Genomic DNA, 12,715 nt, shown 5'->3' with positions numbered 1-12,715 from the left:
CTGCTGATGGATCCACAATCACACCCACTCTTGCACTTCCCCATCTGACAGACCGATGTCCATATACGTCTTTCTTCAGGTCACCAAATATGTAATAATTAGACAATGAAAGACAGCTCAATCATGCAGGCAACTACTACTGCCCCTGGACACATCAGCATCACAGATATATCTATATCTATACTCTGCAAATCATTGTGAGGTGCACAGCAGAGGATACATCCCACTGTACCAGTTATTAGCGTTTTTTCCCATTCCATTCATATGTGGAGCACAGTCGTTTGAGAGTGTGAATGATGCATAGAGGGTCGTAGTATGTGTGTGTGTGTGTGTGTGTGTGTGTGTGTGTGTGTGTGTGTGTGTGTGTGTGTGTGCCCTCATGTGTGTGCAGTAATTATTCTAATCTTATTTTCATGAGTGATACATAGAGTGTCGTAGTATATTCATAGAGTAATCATTTAAAACCAGTTCTTCAAACTTTGTTAATAGATTTTCTTGGAATAGTTTGCAGCTGTCTTCAAGAGTATGCCAGTTCAGTTCCTTCAGTATCTATGTGACACTCTCCCATGGATTAAACAAACCTGTGACTATTTGTGCTGCCATTCTCTGTATATGTTAAATACCCCCTGTTAGTCCTATTTGGTATGGGTCTGACACATTCAAGCAATGTCCTAGAACTGGTCACACAAGTGATTTGTAAGCAATCTCTTTCATAGACTGATTTTACTTCCCCAGTAATCTACCAATAAACTGAAATCTACCACCTGCTTTACCCAGGACTGAACCTATGTGAGCACGCCATTTCATATAACTACAAGGTGTTACACCCAGGTATTTGTATGAGTTGGCTGATTCCAACAGTTACTCATTCATATTATAATCGTAGGATACTACATATTTTTGTTTTGTGAAGTGCACAATTTTAAATTTCTGATACTTTAGCAAGTTTCCAATCTCTGCACCACTTTGAAATCATATCAAGATCTGACTGAATATTTATGCAACTTCTCTCAGATAGTGCTTCATTGTAGAAAACTGCATCATCTGCAAAAAGCCTTTTTTACTATTAATATTGATTACAAAGTCATTAACATACAACATGAACAGCAAGGGTTCCACCACACTTCCCTGGGTCACACGCAAAATTACTTGTACATCTGATGATGACTCTTCATCCAAGATAACAAGTTGCATCCTCCCTACCAAAACGTCCTCAGTCCAGTCACAAATTTCGTTTGATACCCCTCAAGAATGTACTTTTGACAATAAATATGAGATGACACCATCAAGACCGACCACCAACAAGTGAAGCTAAAGCTGGGAGAGGGCTCCACCAACAAGGAACATATTCAGTTCCACATGCCATATGTCAGGGAAATAGTTCCAACAGTATTCGAACTCACGCAGCCACATAAGAGAGTAGCAGGACAACAGGAGTCACCTTAGAGACCCGTAATTGGTCCAGGTGAGGGATGTCTTCACTGCATCAAACAGAATTGCTCTTGAAGTCCATCATTAGGGACAACAACGCTTGCCAGAAGTCATCATCAATTATTCTCCCAGACTCTCATACTGCCTGATGTCCAGAGAAGTTAGCTCCTGCAGCAACACAGTGTACTCATCACTAGTGACATTATTCTGAATAGGACATTCCAGCATATTTGGCCCAAGTTCCTAAGTAATATCTTGTTGAACCTAAACCCGGGTAGCCATCACATACAGCCAGTGTTCATACGCTGAGTTTAGCATCCAGCAAGTGATTGCTCCTGAACTGGCTCCAGGCAATGTTTCTCTTGATGTACTTCATCTCTGACCAGTACTCTTGGCTCTTAGTATCCATCTGGCCTATTGTGATCAAAAGTGATTTTCCACTTTTTTTGTTATGCTTCTTACTGTATTATTGGCTTCTAATCCCCTACCCCCCCACCCCCCCCATGAACCATGGACCTTGCCATTGGTGGGGAGGCTTGCGTGCCTCAGCGATACAGATGGCCGTACCGTAAGTGCAACCACAACAGAGGGGTATCTGTGGAGAGGCCAGACAAACATGTGGTTCCTGAAGAGGGGCAACAGCCTTTTCAGTAGTTGCAGGGGCAACAGTCTGGATGATTGACTGATCTGGCCTTGTAACATTAACCAAAACGGCCTTGCTGTGCTGGTACTGCGAACGGCTGAAAGCAAGGGGAAACTACAGCCGTAATTTTTCCCGAGGACATGCAGCTTTACTGTATGATTAAATGATGATGGCGTCCTCTTGGGTAAAATATTCCGGAGGTAAAATAGTCCCCCATTCGGATCTCTGGGCGGGGACTACTCAAGAGAATGTCATTATCAGGAGAAAGAAAACTGGCATTCTATGGATCGGAGCATGGAATGTCAGATCCCTTAATCGGGCAGGTAGGTTAGAAAATTTAAAAAGGGAAATGGATAGGTTAAAGTTAGATATAGTGGGAATTAGTGAAGTTCGGTGGCAGGAGGAACAAGACTTTTGGTCAGGTGATTACAGGGTTATAAATACAAAATCAAATAGGGGTAATGCAGGAGTAGGTTTAATAATGAATAAAAAAATAGGAGTGCGGGTTAGCTACTACAAACAGCATAGTGAACGCATTATTGTGGCCAAGATAGACACAAAGCCCATGCCTACTACAGTAGTACAAGTTTATATGCCAACTAGCTCTGCAGATGATGAAGAAATAGATGAAATGTATGACGAGATAAAAGAAATTATTCAGGTAGTGAAGGGAGACGAAAATTTAATAGTCATGGGTGACTGGAATTCGTCAGTAGGAAAAGGGAGAGAAGGAAACATAGTAGGTGAATATGGATTAGGGGGAAGGAATGAGAGAGGAAGCCGCCTTGTAGAATTTTGTGCAGAGCATAACTTAATCATAGCTAACACTTGGTTCAAGAATCATAAAAGAAGGTTGTATACCTGGAAGAATCCTGGAGATACTAAAAGGTATCAGATAGATTATATAATGGTAAGACAGAGATTTAGGAGCCAGGTTCTAAATTGTAAGACATTTCCTGGGGCAGATGTGGATTCTGACCACAATCTATTGGTTATGAACTGCAGATTGAAACTGAAGAAACTGCAAAAAGGTGGGAATTTAAGGAGATGGGACCTGGATAAACTGAAAGAACCAGAGGTTGTAGAGAGTTTCAGGGAGAGCATAAGGGAACAATTGACAGGAATGGGGGAAAGAAATACAGTAGAAGAAGAATGGTTAGCTCTGAGGGATGAAGTAGTGAAGGCAGCAGACGATCAAGTAGGTAAAAAGACGAGGGCTAATAGAAATCCTTGGGCAACAGAAGAAATATTGAATTTAATTGATGAAAGGAGAAAATATAAAAATGCAGTAAATGAAGCAGGCAAAAAGGAATACAAACGTCTCAAAAATGATATCGACAGGAAGTGCAAAATGGCTAAGCAGGGATGGCTAGAGGACAAATGTAAGGATGTAGATGCTTGTCTCACTAGGGGTAAGATAGATACTGCCTACAGGAAAATTAAAGAGACCTTTGGAGAGAAGAGAACCACTTGTATGAATATCAAGAGCTCAGATGGCAACCCAGTTCTAAGCAAAGAAGGGAAGGCAGAAAGGTGGAAGGAGTATATAGAGGGTTTATACAAGGGCGATGCACTTGAGGACAATATTATGGAAATGGAAGAGGATGTAGATGAAGACAAGATGGGAGATAAGATACTGCGTGAAGAGTTTGACAGAGCACTGAAAGACCTGAGTCGAAACAAGGCCCCGGGAGTAGACAACATCCCATTAGAACTACTGATGGCCTCGGGAGAGCCAGTCATGACAAAACTCTACCATCTGGTGAGCACGATGTATGAGACAGACGAAATACCCTCAGACTTCAAGAAGAATATAATAATTCCAATCCCAAAGAAAGCAGGTGTTGACAGATGTGAAAATTACCGAAAAATCAGTTTAATAAGTCACAGCTGCAAAATACTAACGCGAATTCTTTACAGACGAATGGAAAAACTGGTAGAAGCCGACCTCGGGGAAGATCAGTTTGGATTCCGTAGAAATGTTGGAAAACGTGAGGCAATACTGACCTTACGACTTATCTTAGAAGAAAGATTAAGAAAAGGCAAACATACGTTTCTAGCATTTGTAGACTTAGAGAAAGCTTTTGACAATGTTAACTGGAATACTCTCTTTCAAATTCTGAAGGTGGCAGGGGTAAAATACAGAGAGCGAAAGGCTATTTACAATTTGTACAGAAACCAGATGGCAGTTATAAGAGTCGAGGGGCATGAAAGGGAAGCAGTGGTTGGGAAAGGAGTGAGACAGGTTTGTAGCCTTTCCCCGATGTTATTCAATCTGTATATTGAGCAAGCAGTAAAGGAAACAAAAGAAAAATTCGGAGTAGGTATTAAAATTCATGGAGAAGAAGTAAAAACTTTGAGGTTTGCCGATGACATTGTAATTCTGTCAGAGACAGCAAAGGACTTGGAAGAGCAGTTGAACGGAATGGGCAGTGTCTTGAAGGGAGGATATAAGATGAACATCAGCAAAAGCAAAACGAGGATCATGGAATGCAGTCAAATTAAGTCGGGTGATGCTGAGGGAATTAGATTAGGAAATGAGACACTTAAAGTAGTAAAGGAGTTTTGCTATTTAGGGAGTAAAATAACCGATGATGGTCGAAGTAGAGAGGATATAAAATGTAGACTGGCAATGGCAAGGAAAGCGTTTCTCAAGAAGAGAAATTTGTTAACATCGAGTATAGATTTAAGTGTCAGGAAGTCGTTTCTGAAAGTATTTGTATGGAGTGTAGCCATGTATGGAAGTGAAACATGGACGATAACTAGTTTGGACAAGAAGAGAATAGAAGCTTTCGAAATGTGGTGCTGCAGAAGAATGCTGAAGATAAGGTGGGTAGATCACGTAACTAATGAGGAGATATTGAATAGGATGGGGGAGAAGAGAAGTTTGTGGCACAACTTGACCAGAAGAAGGGATCGGTTGGTAGGACATGTTTTGAGGCATCGAGGGATCACAAATTTAGCATTGGAGGGCACCGTGGAGGGTAAAAATTGTAGAGGGAGACCAAGAGATGAATACACTAAGCAGATTCAGAAGGATGTAGGTTGCAGTAGGTACTGGGAGATGAAGAAGCTTGCACAGGATAGAGTAGCATGGAGAGCTGCATCAAACCAGTCTCAGGACTGAAGACCACAACAACAACACAATCCCCTACCATTGAAGCAGACATATGAAACTGCATGGTTCCAGAGACCTTTCAAAGTCTCAAACATTTATGATGTATATATTCAGACTCAACCAATGAATAAAAATTTGCACCAAGCCTGGAACTTGAACCCAGGTCTCAGCTAACTAGGCAGATGTGCTAACCACTATGACACCCTGGAAAGGATTAAAGCACCTATGCCTCAGTTTCAGGCAGGATCCCCCATTTTGTACTATGCTGAGGTGCTATTCTAATACAGCTGAAGAGCCTCTGCAATGCTGTTTGAATTTAGGGGAAATACCTAGTGGACTGAGGCATGAACGGGAATTTGTTTTGAGGAGGGAGGTTGTAATCTGACATTCCCTCATTTCACCTGTTGATTGTCACTCGTTTCATAATAAACTCATTTAGTAAGTTTCGAGAGGAGTAAGATTTACAATAAACTTTTTACTTACCTTCTTTTCTCATTGTTGGCTCCAGTTATTCACGTCTAGGGGTTGATTCTTGAGGCTGAAATTTTTGTAGGTTCCAAATGACATGATAATGCTGGAGTGAGCCTACTCCGTAATTTCTGTTTCTATAATGTTTTTATTCTATCAGATTTTTCTACACTCCTGGAAATTGAAATAAGAACACCGTGAATTCATTGTCCCAGGAAGGGGAAACTTCATTGACACATTCCTGGGGTCAGATACATCACATGATCATACTGACAGAACCACAGGCACATAGACACAGGCAACAGAGCATGCACAATGTCGGCACTAGTACAGTGTATATCCACCTTTCGCAGCAATGCAGGCTGCTATTCTCCCATGGAGATGATCGTAGAGATGCTGGATGTAGTCCTGTGGAATGGCTTGCCATGCCATTTCCACCTGGCGCCTCAGTTGGACCAGTGTTCGTGCTGGACATGCAGACCGTGTGAGACGACGCTTCATCCAGTCCCAAACATGCTCAATGGGGGACAGATCCGGAGATCTTGCTGGCCAGGGTGGTTGACTTACACCTTCTAGAGCACGTTGGTTGGCACGGGATACATGCGGACGTGCATTGTCCTGTTGGAACAGCAAGTTCCCTTGCCGGTCTAGGAATGGTAGAACGATGGGTTCGATGACGGTTTGGATGTACCGTGCACTATTCAGTGTCCCCTCGACGATCACCAGTGGTGTACGCCCAGTGTAGGAGATCGCTCCCCACACCATGATGCCGGGTGTTGGCCCTGTGTGCCTCGGTCGTATGCAGTCCTGATTGTGGCGCTCACCTGCACGGCGCCATACACACATACGACCATCATTGGCACCAAGGCAGAAGCGACTCTCATCGCTGAAGACGACACGTCTCCATTCGTCCCTCAATTCACGCCTGTCGCGACACCACTGGAGGCGGGCTGCATGATGTTGGGGCGTGAGCGGAAGACGGCCTAACGGTGTGCGGGACCGTAGCCCAGCTTCATGGAGACGGTTGCGAATGGTCCTCGCCAATACCCCAGGAGCAACAGTGTCCCTAATTTGCTGGGAAGTGGCGGTGCAGTCCCCTACGGCACTGCGTAGGATCCTACGATCTTGGCGTGCATCCGTGCGTCGCTGCGGTCCGGTCCCAGGTCGACGGGCACGTGCACCTTCCGCCGACCACTGGCGACAACATCGATGTACTGTGGAGACCTCACGCCCCACGTGTTGAGCAATTCGGCGGTACATCCACCCGGCCTCCCGCATGCCCACTATACGCCCTCGCTCAAAGTCCGTCAACTGCACATACGGTTCACGTCCACGCTGTCGCGGCATGCTACCAGTGTTAAAGACTGCGATGGAGCTCCGTATGCCACGGCAAACTGGCTGACACTGACGGCGGCAGTGCACAAATGCTGCGCAGCTAGCGCCATTCGACGGCCAACACCGCGGTTCCTGGTGTGTCCGCTGTGCCGTGCGTGTGATCATTGCTTGTACAGCCCTCTCGCAGTGTCCGGAGCAAGTATGGTGGGTCTGACACACCGGTGTCAATGTGTTCTTTTTTCCATTTCCAGGAGTGTATATCACACTGTCTTTACAACTTCACTTTAAAATAAAAATTACATTGTTATAGCCAAAATTAAAAACATGTCTGATCACATCAGTGGCATGCCCACTCCTGCTTCATTCTGCGGTACTAACAATATTCCAAAGAGTTTACAAATTTTGTTGACATATGGCTTTCAGTTAATTATTATTATTATTTTATAAATGTATGCAGAAATAAATTTAATGATTAGCATCAGATTGTGCAATTAATAATAGGAATTTTAAGTGTGCTGAATATTTTGTCATTTGAAATTTTCTAAATGAAGAGTAATTTTAACTGTATGCATGGAGTTCTATGTACATATCGACTGTAATAAAGAAAATACAGAATTTCTATTTATACATTTTAGCCTGACACATAATAATACATCATATAGAAAATCATATAAAATTGTTTTAGAAAAACAGCTGAGATAATATTAGACTGTTTAAAAGTTAGAAGGTATTTTGGCATCAATAAGTTCTGTTGAAGAAAGTTAATGTTAGAGGAGGGTGTCTCTTTACAATGTGCCTCTGCACAAAATTTGGAAACAATGTGTTTACAATATTTTGTGACAGACTATAACGTTTACAAAATGATGCCAAAATATAGAATACAGATGTATAGAAGTATCTGATACATAACGTATTACAGAAAACAAGAATAATATCTGCTATATAAGTCATATCTATACATATATCAGGACATGACATTCAGATTTTCAGGTCTGTGGAACATTCTGTCACAAGACAATTGCACCAAAGTTAAAACAACACATTGCAATACTAAACTATAGAAATAAATACAGAGACAAGGTAAATTACTAGAATTACAAATAGCAAGTTTACATCCATAAAATCACACCTTCAAAATCTTCAAAAGAGAAGAGAAAAAATTCAGAGTCTAAGTGTACAATGAGTGAGAGCCGACTCAAAAAACTCTCAACAACAGGTACAGAGCAGAAGAATACATTCAATCCTGAATAGGATTATAGCACAAAATCAATCAGCCACATAAACCAGAGTATTTAAGGATATGTTGACTCATGAAAGGACACACTGGGTGTGTGTGTATTGTGTTTGTTGAACCGGGCTCTTAGACCCCCCCCCCCTCTCCCCCGTGAATATCTCATACCAGATGAGTGTAACCCCAAACGTTTGTGTGGTAGAGTAATTAAGGTGTACGCATACATGGAGACAGTGCTTGCACAGCAATTGCCGACATAGTATAACTGAGGCGGAATAAGGAGAACCAGCCCACATTTGCTGAGGCAGATGGAAAACCACCTTAAAAACCATCCACAGGCTGGCCAGCACACCAGACCTCTACACTAATCCACCGGGCAGTTTCATGCTGGGGACCAGCCCGCCTTCCTGCTCGGGAAGCAGTGCATTAGACCGCATGGCTAGCTGGGTGGGCTAACCACGCTGGGTACAAATGAGCACAAAATGTTTCGACACAAAAAAATGAATAAAGTTCATAATCATATCAATAAGTTCAATCATATGTAAAGAGTAATTACCAGAAGCATCTAGCCTCAATCAATAGTTGTATGCTCTCCTTGAGTACACACACAGTCGTGATGACCAGGGGTACCCAGAAAAGTATTAAGCATGAGTCTGCCCACAACTCAAGTTCCAATCAGGGAAAATATTGCAGTACTCAGAATAGATGTAGGAAAACAGAGTCATAAATAGCTTTGAATGATGACGTTATGTAATGCAGTAGCTTGAGGACCAAAGTCAGTGTATGAAAGCAGACATGTAAACATTTTGTTGTATTTTTATACTAGTAAATGTCTTCCACACTATTTGCTAGCTATCCACATAAACTAACCTACACACACAAAGACCTAAAAGACTCATTTACAGCGGATAAAAAAAATAAAAATACGTACTGATATAAAGCTACATAATGTGTTGGGAAATCAATTTCCCCCCCTCCCCCTCCCCTCCCCCCCCCCCTCCCCCCAATTGAAAAAACATACATTCATGTGAAGTAACGCTGTCTGTTGGTTATGAACAGTGGATTAAAACTGCAGAAACTGCAAAAAGGTGGAAATATAAGGAGATGGGACCTGGATAAACTGAAAGAGTTTCAGGGAGAGCATTAGGGAATGACTGACAAGAATGGGAGAAGTACAGTAGAAGAAGAATGGGTAGCTTTGAGAGATGAAATAGTGAAGGCAGCAGAGAATCAAGTAAGTAAAAAGATGAGGGCTACTAGAATTCCTTGGGTAACAGAAGATATACTGAATTTAATTGATGAAAGGAGAAAATATAAAAATGCAGTAAATGAAGCAGGCAAAAAGGAATTCAAACGTCCCAAAAATGAGATTGTCAGGAAGTGCAAAATGGCTAAGCAGGGATGGCTAGAGGACAAATGTAAGGATGTAGAGGTATATATCACTAGGGGTAAGATAAATACTGCCTACAGGAAAATTAAAGGGACCTTTGGAGAAAAAAGAACCACTTGTATGAATATCAAGAGCTCAGATGGAAACCCAGTTCTAAGCAAAGAAGGGAAAGCAGAGAGGTGGGAGGAGTACATAGAGGGTCTATACAAGGGAGATGTACTTGAGGACAATATTATGGAAATGGAAGAGGATGTAGATGAAGATGAAATGGGAGATACAATACTGCGTGAAGAGTCTGATAGAGCACTGAAAGACCTAAGTCGAAACAAGGCCCCGGGAGTAGACAAGATTCCACTAGAACTATGGATAGCCTTAGGAGAGCCAGCCCTGACAAAACTCTACCATCAAGTGAGTAATATGTATGAGACAGGTGAAATACCCTCAGACTTCAAGAAGAATATAATTACAATCCCAAAGAAAGCAGGTCTGGACAGATTTGAAAATTACCTATCAGTTTAATGTCATGGCTGCAAAATACTAATATGAATTTCTTCTCTTTATTAACATTTTGACTGTCATAGAAGTTACCATGATCTCTATTTCTGTAGTTATTCCCATTATGATTTCTATCATTCTGATTATTATTGTACATACTTCTTTCTACTGCCCTATCCAGCCTATCAACATACCATAAAAATGGTTAAAGACAATCATCGGGTCCATGTACTGAATCCCATTGCAACCTTTCTTGTAATCTCCTTTTAAGTGTATCAATCATTGTCATTTCATCAAACGGTTTGTCAAGGTGTGTTAATTTCTTAAGTTGATTCTTACAAAACTCTTTCATAGTACAATCCCTACTCCTATAATTAGGACCATTCAAAAATTCAGTTTTAATTCTCCCCTGTTCAGCTTCTGAGCAAATTTATTTAAAACTTTTTTCAAAACTTTGGTATGTTTCCCACTAACTTAAATTTAAATTTATGCAAGACAGAGCTTCACCTTCAAGACAGCTTTTAACTAATTTAATTTTTTGATTGTCTGTCATGCCTTACACAAAACTCTCTCTACAGTGGTGCAGAAAATCCTTTGGCTGTAAATTGTCTGATAGGAAACTTTTGATTGAAGTGTTAGACCACACAATGCGATTGTTTGAATAGACTTTTATGAATACAATTTTCCTGAACTGCTGAAGTTTGCGTATTGTTTCTAACATTTAAAATTTTTTGATCTAAACTACTAAAGTTCTGTTCCATTTTTTCCACTATGGCCTTCTGTTCAACTCTGACATCATTAACATTCTTCATCTGTTTTGCAGATTTGACTGTGAACTCATTTTCCAAAACAATAAATTTATTTTCTAAAACATCAACTTTTTCATTCACACTTTTTCACCCCTCTGACAACCCATTTTTTAGCCCCAAACCCTGATTACTAAGTTGGTCTATTTAGTATTGTACCCTATCCGTTGTCCTATTGTTTTCAATTTTCAAGTCATTTAATAGTCCTTGTAGTGAAGTAAATTTTTTGGTTAACTGATAATTAACTGCACTAAATTTGCTACTGTTATCTGTCTTCATTTTCTCTAATTTTGCCAAAATTAACTGTAACATATCAGTTTTTACTGTTTGTTTGCTGACTACACTTTCATTCGGCTTAAACATATCCTGACTGGGTCCCACAGCTTTCGCTTCTGTATCACAACTACCCTCATCTGTATTCATTTTGTTAACAAGCACACGAGCCTGCAAACAAATTAATTTCACAAATAGTTAGTACTTATCTTTCATTTTTGATGTCCCTCATCATAGTTGTAAAGTCCTCTCTCATTCAATCTGGTCTGTCATTTTTGGTAATACCTTGTCGCTGTTGATATGACTTTGTTGGGAAGTCCTCAGTCTTCTTTCTTCATGTGATTGGAAATTCATTCATATATAAACTGTAAATGACACAAATCACTGTGCCTTCATCTGCATCAGACAAAACTTCATTATCAGTCAATTGATCCTGGATGACATCACACTTGTAATATTACCCTCCCTCACATCACCTGTTGATTGTCACTCATTTCATAATAAATTCATTTAATAAGCTTCAAGAGGAGTAAGATTTACAGTAAACTTTTTATTTATCTCCTTTTCTCATAGTTGGCTCCAGTTCTTCACATCTAGGAATTGGTTCTTGAGGCTGAAATTTTTGACATTGTAGGTTTCAAATGACATGATAATGCTGAAGTAAGCCTGCTCTGTAATTTCTGTTTCTGTCATTTTTTTTTACTCTATCACATTTTTCTATATCACACTGTCTTTACAATTTCCACTTTAAAATAAAAAAATTGTGTTGTTATTGCCAAAATTAAAAACATGTCCATTCACATCAGGGGCATACCCACTACTACTTCAGTGTGCGTTACTAACAATATTTCAAAGAGTTTGCAAATTTAGTTGACAAATGATTTTTCGTTAATTTCTATTATTATTTTATAAATGAATCCAGAAATAAATTTAATAATTAGTGTCAGATTGTGCAATTAATAATAGGAATTTTAAGTGTGACAAATATTTCATCATTTCAAATGTTTAAAGGAAGAGTAATTTTAACTGTACATACAGAGTCAATACATATTGATTGTCACAAAAAATAATAAAGTAATTTCTTTTTATACATTTTAGCCTGAAATATAGGTAGCACTATATAAAATCATATGAAATTCTTTTAGAAAAAGAGCTGAGATAATATTAACCTGTTTAAAAGGTAGAAAGTATTTTTGGTATCAAAACCTTCTGTTGAAGAAAAGTAATGTTGGAGGAAGTTGTCCCCTCACAAAGTGCACTAGGGTGATCCATGCACTTGGGTAAAGTCACTGTGGTGGGGAGGGGTAGTGGTTAGTGCACCAGTCTAGTGAGCCGCAGATCTGGGTTTGAATCCTAGCCTTGGTACATATTTTCATCCGTCGCTTCAGCCTGCATATAAACATTTATTTGTTCAATAAAATTGTAATATATTGGACAGTGTTTCTCTTGTGTCACAAAGTATGAGACTTCAGCAGCCTTTGCGTACTGTTAGTACACAGGTGTTCATATTATTTCACTCAACCTT

Source organism: Schistocerca americana, chromosome 9 (genome assembly GCF_021461395.2).
Source record: "Schistocerca americana isolate TAMUIC-IGC-003095 chromosome 9, iqSchAmer2.1, whole genome shotgun sequence".
NCBI classification, from domain to species: Eukaryota; Metazoa; Arthropoda; class Insecta; order Orthoptera; family Acrididae; genus Schistocerca; species Schistocerca americana.
This window is presented reverse-complemented; position numbering follows the sequence as displayed.